Below are 16,061 nucleotides of genomic sequence, written 5' to 3'. Positions count from 1 at the left end.
AAGATAAACCCAAGTCATCTGAGTTACTGCTGCCTGAGGGAAAGGACACTTCGTGATAATGATCTCAAGTATTTTTCTGTCTTTGTTCTGCACCTTTGAACTACTGGTCAAAAATTTCTGTACATGGTCCTTGGTCATGAAGGTCAAGAATTCTACCCCACCAATGATATATATAATTCTACCCCACCAAGGAATTTGTCTAAGGTCTTCAATATCACCTATGGATTACCTGTTTCTCATTTTTTTCCCCTTTGTATGTTTGGTCAATCTCTTATTTCTTTTTTCATGGGTTGGCTTGATTATTTGCAGTGTTAATGGATAACTTTTAATGGTTTTGACAAACACATTGAGGATGAAGCTATTTAAATCAAAGGAGCTCTGAGTCAATTAAGACAACTGGTAGAAATGACAATTTTCCAAGAGTTGACAACCTTGTTTAAAGAGTAGCCACCCTTCCTGTATTATTGTTTTTGTTTTTAGTTTATTTTTTTCTCAAGATTTGTTAGTATGTTTTTTATTTATTTATTTTTTTTTATTTTTTATTTTTTTCATTCTATAGCTTTATTTTCTCCATTTGTAAAGCAGGAAAATATTGATGGGCTATCAGATTACTCCTGTAAAAGTCTTGGCTAGCCTGAGAAACGCGAGGCCAGATCATTTTATGTGACATTCAAAGACACTGTGTTTGTACAGAACTCCAAGTCAGAGCTTTGGCTGGGGCCAGCTTATACTGATGGCTCCTGGCCAAGCGGCTGGTCCAAAATCCTCAGGAGAGCAGGGTGTGCAGGTCCTCGGGCCAAGGAACAGGGCTGCTGTGTCCAGGAGGACTGTATGTTTACCTCCTCAGGTCACCAGGGTTTTGACAGCGATCTGCCTCGTGAGTGGCGGCGGCAGGTTGATGCACACTAAGTCCACGTCCTGATGCAGCAGCACCTCGTCGATGCGGCTGGTGTAGAAGGGGACGCTCATCTCCTTGGCCAGCTCCTCCGCTTCTTCTTGCGTGCGGCCCCACAGCGCCTTCACCGCGAAGCCCTCCTCTTTGAGCAGCGGGATGATGACACGGGCCGTGAGGCTGGTGCCGAACACGCCCACCCCGGGAAGCATGGCTGCTCAGGTTCGCCCGGTTCTGCTTCTGCCGCGATCGCCAGGCCAACACTCGCGCACACACACCTCTTTAGCCAATCGTGCACCCGGCTCCCGCAGCAGACCCACCACGCCGCGGTGCGCCCGGGTGCCGACAGCGCGCCGAGCTGCGGGCAGAGCAGGCTCTGGGCTCCTCAGCACGGCGACTGCTGCAGTGTCCCCCACGCAGGGCTCCCGTCCTTCCCGGAGGCAGCGTCTGGGACTCCCCCAGTGCGCCCGAGGCCCCGAAGCCCCGCGGAGCCCGGGCTCAGGCAGCGCTCCCGCTGTGGCGCCGGCCGGCTCCGTGCGCCCCGCCGAGGCCGTTCCATGGCCGGCTCATCCCCGCGTGCGCACCGCCGCAGCCCGGGCCGGTTCTCTCCCGCGTCGCTTCAGCAGCCGGCGGGTCGCACACACGATTCCACACCCAAAGCACGGACTCGCTCGGCGGCGGGGGCTTCTTTCTCCCCCGCCCTGGTTCCCAATGAAACAATCCAGTGGCCACCGGGAGGCCGCCTACGGATGCGATTCGGAGCTCGCCGGAGGCGGATCTCGAGCTTCAGAGCGGCCACGGCGGCCACCCACCGGCGCCAGCCTTCTCATTCTGCTGCCATGTTCGCTGGAAGCGCGGCTCGGGCGGCCTCGGCCCCAGGCGGGCTCGGGCTCCGGGATCCCGCGGGGCCGAAGGCCTAGTATGTTTTTTATACATAAACCTACCCAATAATATATTACCATTCCATCCCTAATTCACAAAATTATACCTACAATTTCATGTATGATGCATTTCCTTCAACCATAAATTTAAAGATCTTTTTGTGTCTTTCCACACTGTTTTATTTTTAAAGATGCATAAAATTCACTTAATTAGATTGACCATTCTAACCTAAAGAATACTTATCTCTAAGGTTAGTAACATGTGACAGTACTTCCAAAGACATTTTTTCCCCCAAGATTTCAAAAATAAATTACTTCAATATTCATTCTGAAATTTACAATATATTTCTTCTTTTATATTTTATTTAGAGACAGAAACTTGCTGAATTGCTTATGGCCTTGCTAAGTCGCTGAGGCTGGCTTTGAACTTATGATCCTCCTGCTTCAGCCTCCCATGCTGTTGGGATTACAGGTATGCGCCTCTGTGCCTGGTTCCAACAATTATCATTGTACTGCAATCTAGGTCTCCCTTTTTTTTTTATAATAGTGTTTGCTTTATATGTTTTGGTTATTCAATGTTGAGTACGTACACTTACATTTTTTATCTTGCTGAATTGACACCCTTTATCATAATATAGTGGCGATTTTATCTGCTTTTACAGTTTTTTAACTTAAATATATTTTATCTGATGTAAATAGAGCTATTCTTATGCTCATTTGGTTTCTTGAGAGGTGGTGGCTCCAATTCTTATAATGAAAGCCTCTTTCTGATACTCCAAGGAGATATTTGAATGATGCTCTGACCAGATCACCAGGCCATTAAGACCCCTGCTGAAGACACAGATTGTGGTGATAGATTACACAAGGTTAAGGCCAAAGGCCACAGGATACCTAATATTAGAGAGAAAGTTACACCCTGTGATCTTCAGGGGCCACTAAACTTGACCTCCAACACTGGTCAACAGTGTGAGTGAGGTGGGTGAGGGAGAGAGGTCATGAGGAAGGAGTCTCAAATAACTATCTTGTGGATACAACTTGGAAACACTGCTTCAAAAACCACTGGATAGATGTTCATTAGACTGCCATACTTTTCCTAGAAAAAGTTCACTGAAAACCTAGAAAGAGTCAGAATTAGTAGCAATATTTTAAGAGAAGGAGGACTAGGGTCAGTTGGTAATGTGGATGACAGTTGTAGAAGAGTCTTACATCAATGAGGACCCTGTTTCTTATACCCCAAAGCAGAATCTACTCGTCTCAGAATCAATTCTGCTGAAATACTTGTTATGGAGCAAATAAAATCTTCATATTAAATTGTCCATCCCCAGAAAACATATTGAAGATACATAATTTTACAACCCTACTCTGCATCAGGCTTGATAATCTAAGTGATGCTGTTTAACATATTCAATTTAGTGACTTGAACCCATATAGCCTAAATTCTCATAGGGTTTGTCCAAATGTGTTATGGGTACTGTTCTCCAGGCTCATTTCCACTCCCTTCTGAAGGCCAGGAAAGCATTTGTTTTGGGGACCATTCTGAACAGGGAGAAAGAAAGTTAAACAGGTCAGAGTGAGTGCTGGTTCTCTTCCCATGGTTTATATTAGATCCATGGAAAATTGCTTCCCTGAGAAATGTTTCTGCTCAGGTCTAGAAGAGTAACATCTCTAAGCTTTACACAGATAATGTGTATAAGTGGTGACAACTTCCATAAGATGTTTAACAAAAGTTTCTTCCCTGATGGTCTATGAGCTAAACACATCCACCAAACTTCCTCAAACTTCCTTGAGCAGTATATGCAATGACGACAGACTACAAATCCCTAGTCAGTCAGCTCCAGCCATGAGGACAGTCACCTGCTGGGGGCTCAAATGGATATCTAGATATTATGGAAGATTAAGGACATTGCAGCTGATCTATAACCAAAGATCCCAACACACTTAAGGGTCTAGGGTTTCTATGAGACTTAACATAATCCCATTACCACATGGCCAGTAAAAATTGCTCCAAACTGAGGCAGATGTCTCCCTTTCCCAGAATAATTCAGCAGGCCCATGCTCTCTAAAATCCCTACTTAGGAGAGAAAATTGTCCTCATTGTCACCACTTGCTAATTCAAAAATCACAAAATATGGAGGTGTTGGCAGCAAATAAGGCTTATTGATGATCTTTATAAGAATAGACTCAGCAAGGTTACATAGTTCTTCTACCTGTTTATGAACCTAGTGAAAAGGAGATATGTGTGGAAATTTTACTCTGGAAGAAATAACCTCAACATTCTCTATCAAAGAATAAATGGGGGGCTGGGGATGTGGCTCAAGCGGTAGCACGCTCGCCTGGCATGTGTGCGGCCCGGGTTCGATCCTCAGCACCACATACAAACAAAGATGTTGTATCTGCCAAAAACTAAAAAATAAATATTAAAAATTCTCTCTGTCTGTCTCTCTCTCTGTCTCTCTCACCCCTCTCTTTAAAAAAAAAAAAAAAGAAGAAATGGGTAAGAGGCCATGTGAAGAAGAATTATGTGGAGGAGAACTCTCTAGGTACTCAAGATAGATGCATGATCAAGACTGGATTCATTGCTCAAAGCACTTGAAGAACTTGGGGAAAGTGGAGATTCCTGGGAGAGGCATAGACAATTGATCAGGTTATTGTCAGGTCAGGTAAGTCTGAGGGAGACATAGGAGTCACCCAAAGACTCTGTTGCTTCTACTATTTGAAACTGGTATAAAGGCCTGCTTGTGCTATGGGATGAAAAGAGGAGCAGTGAAAGTGCCCCTATGAGCCATTTCCCTTAAATCCCATTCAGTTAGTTACTTGTGCAGAGAGAAGTGTGAGGAAGGGAGACCAAGCCAGTGCAGGGTGTCCCTATAGTTGACTTCCTAAGCCCCAAAGTGGGGACATAGCTCTCTGAATTCCTCTGATCCTTGTACAATACTCGTGTGGTGGAACCTCTTTATTTAAATATATACCCATCATTGAGTGTCCGAGATTCACTGAAGTCCTGGAATGAGCAGCAGATCCCATTGATGTGCAGAAGGGAGACTGTTACTGCAGGGCCTGACTCAGTAGGGGATGGATCCTGAGGCTGGGGGTTCCAGTACTTAGTGGTGGTCATGGACACAATATCATGTCATAGTGGAGGAGACTCGGTTTATTTGCTCAATATCCCTGGAGCCATAGAGACCTACTTCTTCAGCCTCAGGATGGAAGGACAATTCCCAGAAACAGGTTGGAACTAGAAGGTGCAGAGGAAGGTGACCTTATTCTTAGGATTGTTCTAGTGGACTCAGAGACAGACCAGAAGCTTCCAGAACACATATGTCTCTGAGTCAGACCTAGAACATGGATTTGGCATTAAGGGATGGCCAACCTCCCATTATCTCAACCATCGTTTTCCTGGAGGGAACCTGAGCCATAAGAACTGATTTGTGCCATGGTGGGTAGGATCTGAGTGAGAAAATATTAGTCAAAGATCAAATTATTATTTTTAACTGAGAAAAATAGTGAGAGATTTTCATATCTACAAGTCCTGTACAACAGGTACTAGCTGAATGACTGACAACAGATTCACTGAAGTCCTAGTAGTTATGCCCTGAGCTAGATTTGAGAACATTGACCAGCAGCAGTTACCACATCAGACCAGGTGCACACAGGAGATATTTTAGTTTGACTTTCTTGTGAGCCTAGAGTACTGTGTGTTATAGCTACCATCCCATATACTATAGTAAAACTCAGCCTCATCCTCAGGCTATGCCCAGAGATGTGCAGAACACCTGCTTGGATGAAGTATCTTTGGATCCAGAAAAGCAGTCAGACCCTAGAGCCATTGTGTTTTTCTAATTCTGAGCAGTAGTGCAGGAGACATCTGGGAGGGCTCCCTGGCTTCCACTGGTACCAGTATATGTAGAATCCACTAGCACTAAAGCCACTGCTCATGGTACGGGTAAATCTGGCAGATGTTCCAGGGGATGCAGAGAACAAGGATAGCTGAGTCAACATAGGCTGGGAGAGTGAACCGAAAAACATAGAGTCACATGGATGATGGGGACAGGGATCAGAGTTAAACTGGTTGGTTATCTGAGCCAGTTACTGACACAGTCTTGGGGTATGTCCCATTTCTCTGACAAATGCTCCTACCTCCGTAGAGAGAAACACAAGGGGAGGGAGTCCAGGCCATGGTGTATACAGCTCACTAAGGCCCAAGAGCAGGGTTGGCTGGTCACTTTTATTTTGTCTTCACTCTCCTAAAATAGGAAGGACTGGTCATGCCAATTTTATTCTCTATTGGTGATCTCTGCTCCACTCTGAGCACCAGCTACAGTCTGAGCTTGATTCCTTAGGCAGTGGAGGCAGAGGGTGTAGACTCAGATTTTGATGTAGGAGAGACACTAGGAAGGAAGAAGCTGCTGGGATCTTTCATAGACCTGGGAGCAGGAGACTCTGGCCCAGAGAGACACAGATGTTGAGTCCCAATTAGCAAACATAGGCCAGTTTCCCAGCCTAGCAGTTAGAGGGATGACTCAATAGTGGGTACCTACAGGGGAGACTCTGGAAAGACCCACAGCACCTGCTGCTATTCACTGTTCAAACATCAGTCTCAGTGGAAAACACATTGGCTGGATAACCTGGCACTGTCAGTTTGTAGATTTCCATGGGCAACACCCCACTGACTGATCACACAGTGGCTGATGTTAGTAAATAGCTTTGGCTACAGAGAAATTCCTAGACTCCTAGAGGCTCAAATGTATAGAATAAGATCTTTGTACCATATGAAGAGACTGCAGGGAAGTGAGAATGCACAGGGCTCTGGAACCCAGAACTGAATAGCTCCTTCTGTAGGGGCCAGGAAGTAGGTAACTGTGATCTGGGTCTGCATGAAGAGTGAGTTCCAGAATCAGGATAAAGAGAGAATGCTGCATTCTTTTTTGTTGTTGTTTTTATTGTTGTTGTTCTACTTAGTTGTACATGACAGCAGAATGCATTTCAATTTAGCATACACAAATGGGGCGCACCATTTCAATTCTCTGGTTGTACACGGTGTAGAAAAGCACCATTTGTGCAATCATACATGTACATAGGGTAATGAAGTCCACCTCATTCAACCATCTTTCCTACCCCCATAACTCCTCTTCACTTTCCCATTTGCCCAACTCAAAGTTCCTCCATTCTTCCTAGGATGCTGCATTCTTATTGAAGGTGCAATGTTCTCAGATGTATCAGTTTTTAAAATTATTCAGAGATATCAAACAGTGTGGGGTGCTGGACAATGGCAGACCACTCACAGTTCTGATATCCTAGTTCTAGAATGATTATGTTGCCGGTTCACCCTGTGCCTGTCCAGCTAGCTGCTTTCCTGACACAGAGGACTATGGATGAATAATGAGCACAGCTCAAGCATGGGATCCTGAAAGATAAGTGTAATATCTACAATCAAGGCACTTCCCCAAATAGCGAAGGGTCATTTCAAGGAGCAGATGAATGGATATCCCATTGACAGTGGCTGTGCCATTTCAACATGACTGAGACATGATCTTTGAAAAAGGGTTTTGTTTGCTTGTGCATAAGAGCAATGAGATTTCATTAAAAAAAAAAAAAGAATGGAATAAAAATTTTCATCATAAAAAAAAACAATAAATAAATAAAATTAAAAAATCTCATCTCACCAAAATAGTACAAAGACTAGAAACTTAACTGTCATTTAAACCACTAATCAAGCAAGTAAAGAAAAAAAATCTGTTGTTTTAGAATCATAATTTAAGTGCAGAAATACCTTCATTGTTTGTATATATTTCAATTCAAAGTAAGGATTGGATTCAGTTTGAACAAGGAGCTGTTGTATCAGTTGTATCAGTTGTTGTTGTATCAGTTTGAGAGCTGTTTATCAGTATGAGACCAACCTCACTTCATTCAACCAAAGTTTCCTCATTAATTAATTCTTCTATATAACTGTTTGCATGACAAAAGTAATCTGCACTTTCTTTTGCGTTGAATGTTTAAATCTTAAATTTGAGTAGTACACTTCAAGTTTTGGGAACACGTGGGTGTTTATAATAAAAGATTCAGATCCTGCGGAACTTGGCTTTTGTGCTGGCCCCTGCAGCCCTGTATTCCTGGGAGAAAATGGAGCCAGAAACTTAAATGGAGGGGCAGCCCTAACCCCTCTAGCCAAGTTCCTGTCCCTTCTGCTGCCAGGAACTTCCTTTCTCGCTGGACTTAGTGCGTTCAAGCGCCCAGTGGTCTGGGCTGTGAGTGGGATGGTCGTCGAGGCCCAAGCACTCTGGGTAAAGAAAACTGGGGTACCTTGAAGGCCCCTCCGTACCCGCCCCCAACCCAAGCAAAAAGCCCCAAGTGTTGAGCAATTGTCACCAGCGATTGAAGGTAGACACCTGTGGTCACAGACGTGAGGCACATTTTATGTACTGATCCAGGCCAATGTGCAATATCAACATGTCTGTGTCTATTGATGGTGCTGTAAGCACCTCACAGATTCCAGCTTTGGAACAAGAGACTCTGGTTAGACCAAAGCCATTGCTTTTGAAGTTGTTGGTGCATAAAAAGACACTTACACTATGAAAGAGGTTATATTTTATCTTGACCAGTATATTATGACTAAACTATTATATGATGAGAAGCAACAACATATTGTATATTGTTCAAATGAATCTTCTAGAAGATTTGTTTGGAATGCCAAGCTTCTCTGTGAAGGAGCACAGGAGAATATATACAATGATCTACAAAAATTTGGTGTAGCCAATCAGCAGGAATCATCAGATTCCAGCACATTAGTGAGTGAGAACAGGTGTCACCTTGAAGGTGGGAGTGATTAGAAGGACCTTGTGCAAGAACTACAAGAAGAGAAGCCTTCATCCTCCTGTTTGGTTTCTAGACCATCTACCTCATCTAGAAGGAGAGCAATTAGTGAGACAGAAGAAAATTCAGATGAATTATCTGGTGAATGATGAAAGTGCCACAAATCTGATAGTATTTTCCTTTCCTTTGATGAAAGCCTGGCTCTGTGTGTAATAAGGGAAATATGTTGTGAAAAAAGCAGTAGCAGTGAATCAATAGAGACTCCATCAAATCTGGATATTGAAGATGGTGTGAGTGAAAATTCCAGTAATTGGTTGAATCAGGACTCAGTTTCAGATCAATTTAGTATAGAATTTGAAGTTGAATCTCTTGATTCAGAGGAAATAGCCTTAGTGAAGAAGGACAAGAACTCTCAGAGTAGATGATGAGGTATATCGAGTTATTGTGTATCAGGCAGGGGAAAGTGATACGGATTCATCTGAAGAAGATCCTGAAATTTCCTTAGCTGACTATTGGAAGTGTACTTCATGCAATGAAATGAATACTCCCCTTCCACCACATTCAATAGATGTTGGAAACTTCGTGAGAATTGGCTTGGATGTGCCTGATGGTAAAGGAAAAAAAACTACAGCAAATGATTCCAAAGAATCATGTTTTGAAGAAAATGATAAGATCACACAAGCCTCCCAGTCACAAGAAAGTGAGGACTATTCTCAGCCATCAACTTCAAATAGCATTATTTATAGCAGTCAAGAAGATGTCAATGAGTTTGAGAAGGAAGAAACACAAGACAAAGAAGAAAGTATGGAATCTAGTTTCCCCCTTAATGCCATTGAACCTTGTGTGATTTGCCAAGGTCAACCTAAAAATGGTTGCATTGTTCATGGTAAAACAGGACATCTTATGGCAGGCTTCACATGTGCAAAGAAGCTGAAGAAAAGGAATAAGCCCTGTCCAGTGTGCAGACAACCAATTCAAATGATTGTGTTAACTTATTTCAACTAACTGCCTTTCATAAAAGTAGAATTATATATTTATAGTTATAACCCTAAATATTTCGACCCCATGGATTTTATTTTTATTTACATTTATAAGGGCAAGAAACTCAAACTGGCTTCCTCTAGATTTCTTTGTAATGTTAATTTACCTACCTTGGGAGGAAAAGTAGTTAATATGTATTCCCTTTTAGGAAAGTTTCCCCTTCTGTTTATATTTTATATTTGGGTTTTATCCAATTTACAATGGATATATAGCTCATTCTTTACCCTCACCCATCATTTTAAATAATTTCAACTCTCTTAAGTGAGAAGTACCTAATTTTCTTTTTTTAAAATATAAGGCATTTAAATGTAACTTACTTAGTACTTTTCATGTAAGGAGAAAAATATGTATAAGAAACATAATATTTAAATTTTAGATACTCTGTGCTGGATGTGGTGATCCATACCTGTAATACCAGTAACTGAGGCTGAGGCAGAAGGATTGCAAGTTCAAGGCCAGCCTCACCAACTTATTAAGATCCTATTTCAAAATTAAAAATAAAAAGGGCTGAGGATGTAGCTCGGTGGTTTAGTGCCCCTGGGTTCAGTCCCTGGTACCAAAAAATAATTTTAGATACTCTGAAAGTTTGTGATCTTTTTCATAAGTTCTTTCATAAGTTGATAGTTATATTTAGTGCTATATAAATAAAAATGAACTTATTCTGCAGCCTCTGTTATATGTAGTAAGATGTAGGTAGTAATGAGGTCAGTAAAATGTGGAATTGTGAGAAAATTGTATTGTTTCCTATAAGGTGAAAAGTGATTCTAAGACACTTTGAAACACCTTTTTTTGGACTAGGTTATGTGGTTCTTAATAGTTTCCTAAGTTTCAGAATTTGGTTTAAGGCTCATTTTAGAAACCAGTGAATTCAGAAGTTTGGTAAACAACTAGTTGGAAAAGTTGTAACTTCTCTTTGAATTATCCAAAAATTGTGCATCACTTTTCTTCAAGAAAGACAGGGTCAGGGGCTGGGTGGGGTTGTGCCTCAGCGGTAGAGCACTTGCCTAGTAGGTGGGAGGTCCTGGGTTTGATCCTCAGCACCATATAAAAATAAATAAATAAAATAAAGTTATTAAAAAAAGACAGAGTCAGAACATTGGATTCTAAAATCTCTCAGTCTAGGTAAATTAACTTCTTGATTATAATTAATCTTAAGCAAAAATAATCACCTTAATTTAAAGTCCTAGTATTTTTACCCCGTGTGTGACAATTGTACATACTCAAAAGATGACATTAAAAAGCTGGATTATAAATTTAGAATGGAACCAAAGGATAATTTAGCACAGCCAGCTACTAACTATACATTGTTCGTTTAAACTTCAAAACCAAAAACACCAATACCTCTGTGACTTACCCATCTATATACATATATAAGTAGCAAACAAATGTCTAAAGGGATCAATATTTTAGCTTTAGGGCAGTTCTGAATCACAATAAAGCTTTATTAATTTGGAATTTAAAAGACTAGGGAAGAATTAAGAATAATCCATTCTTTCTGAGGGGAGTCATAAATGACACACACTCATATGTATGCAGTGAATTCTATTTACTCAACATTCAGCCTTGAGAGTGGAATTCTTTTATATGTACACTGATTACTAATGTCTCTAAATTTTTATGTTTAGTATACTATTTATTGATTTACAAGTAAACAATTTAGTAAATGTTTTAAAAAAAAGATTCAGAAGGGTTTAAGCATTAGCTCCCTGTGATCTTTACTCAATGTGTAAATCTTCTACCCAGAGTGGGTACCAGAAAAGAGGAAAACCAACATCTTCCCTCTGGATTCTATTTCACTCTGTAAACTGATGGCTGAAAAGTTTGTCATTTCAGCTCCCTCATAACTTCAATTGTCGGTTACTTTTGTTTCATGCACATCATCACATGATAATTTTAATTCTTAGGGTTCCATTTCCCAGAATTCCATGGGCAAGGCCAGATCTGATCCTGTACTGTGTCACTTGAGGGAGGGTAGGGCACACGTGTGTGTGTGTGTGTGTGTGTGTGTGTAATATTTTATTTAGAGGCAGGATCTCTCTAAGTTACTTAGGACCTCTGTAGGTTGCTGAGGCTGGCTTGAACTCATGATCCTCCTGCCTCAGCCTCCTAAGCCTCTGGGATTACAGGTGTGTGTCAACACACCTGGCTAAGTGTTTACATTTTTTTTTTTTTTAAATTGGAGGAGGCTTTCTGAGTGAATATTGTAGATTTCATTTTATTATATTATTGTAGAAGTATTATAACATCAATAAAAGGGGAATCAGAGGGCAGCTATTGTGCGGGATTTGGCCTTACTTCCTCATCTATCTGTGACACTGTCAGAGGCACTGTTATGCCAGATTTCATAGCAATAGTGAGTCTCTCCCTCGGACTGAAGTGCAGAGATGTGTAGAACATCTGCATTGACTGAGAATCTTTGGATCCAGAGAAGTGATCAGGGACTCCAGAGTCTGTTCCTTATCTGATTCGGTAGTAGCACAGGAGCAACCAGTGAGGGCTCTCTGGCTTCTGCTGGTATCAGCATACTTTATATCTGCCAATGCTACATCTCTGGGTGCAAGTAAAATTGACTGATGATCAATGAGAGGCTGAAATGGAGGGCAGCTGAGCAGCACAGCCTGGGCGAGGGAACTGAAAACAGAGATTTCTGCATTATGGCACACAGACCAGGGCAAAATTTCCCATGAATCAGAGCCAGGAGAAAAAAAAAAGGTTTTAAAGCTGCCCATCATTGAGGCCTCATCCTACCTGTGGAGTGAGAGAGGAGCAGGAGCAGGAGAAGAGCCCAGGCCATGGTGGAAAGCGAACCTAGGGCCCCACCATGGGGCTGGGTCACCTTGCGCCTCCTTTTCTTTCCCACTCTCTGCCAGTATAGAGGTTATTCATGCAAATATGCTTCCTTCATGATTTCCCCAGCCTCTCCTTGGGCCCTGGTCCTAGAGCTCAATTCATACTGTATAGACTGAGAAGATGAGGGCTTGTTTTATTTCTTTATGGATTCCTGGGAGGAAACTTTTTCTGAGATGAGACAAAAGTCCTTGCTTCAATACTCAGGCCAGAAATAATGCAGTTGGTGAGTCCTTATCAGTGAGCACAGGGCCCAGCCCAAGGCTACGGCTCCTTTGAGTAGTGGTCCCAACTCAGCAGCTATGTGGGGACTACAGGACTCTCCCACAGTGTCCCTTCCTAGTCAGTGCCCTTTCCTGGTCAAAAGGCATAGAGACAAAAGAGCCCAGCTTTTTTTGTGGCTCAACAGGTCTCTCTATATTTTTACATGAATAGTCTGATTTCAAATCACTGAGATTCTGATACACTATAAGATTGCTATAGATTCTCACTCTTGGGAGTCCCCATCTATGGGTGGTACAAACAGATACATACTGACAATCTTGCTGAGCGTGGTGGTGCCAAGCTTTGATCCCAGTGCCTCAGGAGGCTAGGACAGGAAACCAGCAAGTTTGAGGCCAGCTTTAGCAACTAGAGAGAAATAAAATATCAAAATATCAAAGTATCAAAGTATCAAAATAAAACAAAGAAGCAAAAGCTCTGGAAATGTAGCTCAGTGATAGTGTGAGCCTGGTTTCAATACCCAGTACCAATAAATAAATTAATGAATAAATAAATAAATACTTAAAAACCTAAAAATTTAGCACACCTGAAGACAATGCTATAGAGTCATATCTCTTCTTTGATATATGATTTAGAACATATCTGCATTGCTAGCATTATATCTGTTTTGAATTAACCTGTGTATTCTTATATAAATTGTGTTTGGTCTTCCATACTTAAGCTAATTAATTGTTTAATATTTAATGAAGTGAAGGAAGCACAATAGAATCAAATGTTTGTAGTTGCTACGATCCTTGTATAAAAATGAAGTCCAGACTGGTACATATGTGCTTTAACAATCATTTATTGCTTCAGTCAATCTCTTCACCCAGTGTAGAAGTATCTCTTCTGTGGATCCCAAGTTGATAAACTCTTCCTTCTTCTTTCACATTTTTTTTTCCACTAGAGATGTGGGATTGTAGGTTGAAGGACTGAAATTTAGAATTGTTTTGGTTACACAGTATATTTTGAACTCTTGCTTTAACATTCTATTGATGAATAAGTAGCTCTTAGTTAATTTAAATGTTCATTCATTTCACCCTGCTCTGCAGTGGATTTTCTTATGTAGTCCTCTGTGCTCAGAGTTTGCCACACCATCTACTAATATTGTGGTTTTTTTTCTCAGTAGCTGGAGGCCCATCATATCTACTTTTCTCTGTATGAATCCATAGAATCCATTCCATCCTACTTGTCACCTTCCCCAGGTCTAAAGTTCATGGTCTTCTCCTGTTTTATAGACCCAAAGTTTAAGTTTATAATTTAATATCTTCTCTTGAATCAAGTCAAGCCAAATTCAAAATATCCTAGCTGTAACAATCATGAACTTTGCCTCATATCTACTTTTCATTATGGGATTCCAATGCATGTGGATATTCATTATACAAACAGATTGAACATGTACTTTGAGCCAGGTTGCATTCTGGACTCTGTATATACATCACTGAAAATATAGGAGAAAACCCCCTGTCCTAAGGAGCTCAGTGAAAACTTATGTGAAAACTCTCAGTGAACAGAGACACACAGAAATATCCATTGGTAATACTACCCTGACCATACTCACCCTGGATATATGAATCCCACTCCTGACTGCTGAGAGCTATTCCCTACCTACTTCCTGTGCCTGAACCTGGTGCCTGTTGCGACCTGCATGGCCAAACCCAAGAAAATGGTGAGAGGGGATGGGGGATTAAAGAAAGCACACATACAGATACAGAGAGAATGCTGGGATTATGTGGAACACTGCACTCTGATGGAGAAACAGTGACACAGACCTGGCCTACAGGTTTATTATATAGGGTCCCATAATCAGGAAGCTAGACTACAGAGGCATTGTTCTTGGTGCATTATAAAGTCACAGGGCTAGAAACATTCTTGTAGCTGTTTCACTATTGCAATGCTTGAGGCTTTCTGTGGCACCCAGGAAGCCCATTGTTCAGTTTTTACTAAGCAGGCAGGCTTGAAAGTTACAGCACTGGCAAAACATTATTGTTATTTTGCTATGCTAAGAATCCTTTACCTGCTGGGAGCTGGCATCTGAGATCTAGGCCAAGATTGACTCAGGCTCTGTGCAAAGCACAGCTTGACACAGCTTCTGTGCTTTGTGCAGTACATGACATAGCTTCTTTGTTTTACACAGAACCTGACACAGCTTCCGCGCTTTGCACAGAGCCTTTTATGGTCAGGGCATCACCACAGCAAATTGGGCTATTTTGACCTATACTTTTTGTGCAGAAGTTCCCAGCACTTGCTGGTGCACTATAGCCATGAGACAATCAAGGACTCCCATCACAATTTACCTGGGCCATGTAGAATCCTCTGATGAATCTTGTGACCATTTATTTGTTGATGTTCAATAAATATAAAATCATTGATTTTATTAATATTAAAGCATAACATGAAGTATAATAAAGTTATCACATACAATGTTAACATCTAAATACAATGGAAATATCAAAATATCATTAAAAATATCACAAAGGCAAAAGCTAGGTAAGATTTGGTTTAACATGAGGAGTGTGCTTGTCTGTTCAGCAGCTCCTTCCAGTCTGGAGCACAGGAAAATATGCTACCCACATATCTGCTGTTCCATTCAGCCTGTTTCTTCCCTTTGATTTTAACTGGGTTAAGATGGAAAAGCCCAGCTCACAAAAACTATTTGTTGTGAATTGTAGTAATAGCAGGATATTTTTTCTACTTAGCAAAGTAAAGTCTTTCTTTATCTTAATCCAAAATGCTGACAAACTTAGGGTCTCAAAATCTTTCTTCAATTTATATGAAGAACTAAGCTTTAATAATTCATTCTCTTATTCAGGTCTAAGTTTAACTCAACTATTGATTCAGGTTTTTTTTTTTTTTTTTTTTCTTGCTGATGCAATATAGATTGAACTCAGGGGCATTGGACCACTGAGCCACATCCTCAGCCCTATTTCATATTTTATTTAGAGACAGGGTATCAAGGAGTTGCTTAGTGCCTCACTTTGCTGAGGCTGTCTTTGAACTTGAGTTCCTCCTGCCTTAGCCTCCAGAACTGCTGGAATTACAGGCATGTACCACTGCACCTGGCTGATTCAGGGTTTTGAAAAGCAAGTGGATCTTTTAGCCAACTATCTTCCCTTAATGTTTCTCTTTTGGAAAGAAATGGTTAAAAGTTTAAGATAGAGAAGTGAGATGCAACAATATTTCTAATTTCATTTCCTTCAAATTGTTTTCATTAATAATATTCTCTTCAATATATTATAAAAACCTTGGGAACAGGTAGTAGCTAGGACGATTACTTTTAAATCTTGCTTGCCATAAGAATGTCTTTCAGAATGCTTGGAAACATTCAA

At 41.2% G+C, this 16,061-nt stretch overlaps 2 pseudogenes; one reads left to right on the top strand and one right to left on the bottom strand.

Moving 5' to 3' along the window:
* Positions 1-843: 843 nt before the first annotated feature.
* LOC143398330 (glucose-fructose oxidoreductase domain-containing protein 1 pseudogene) lies at positions 844-1,205 on the bottom strand (annotated as a pseudogene).
* Positions 1,206-8,205: 7,000 nt separating this feature from the next.
* LOC143406966 (E3 ubiquitin-protein ligase Mdm2 pseudogene) lies at positions 8,206-9,588 on the top strand (annotated as a pseudogene).
* The last annotated feature ends 6,473 nt before the right edge of the window (positions 9,589-16,061 follow it).

Source organism: Callospermophilus lateralis, chromosome 1 (genome assembly GCF_048772815.1).
Source record: "Callospermophilus lateralis isolate mCalLat2 chromosome 1, mCalLat2.hap1, whole genome shotgun sequence".
Classification (NCBI taxonomy): Eukaryota; Metazoa; Chordata; class Mammalia; order Rodentia; family Sciuridae; genus Callospermophilus; species Callospermophilus lateralis.
This window is presented reverse-complemented; position numbering and strand designations above follow the sequence as displayed.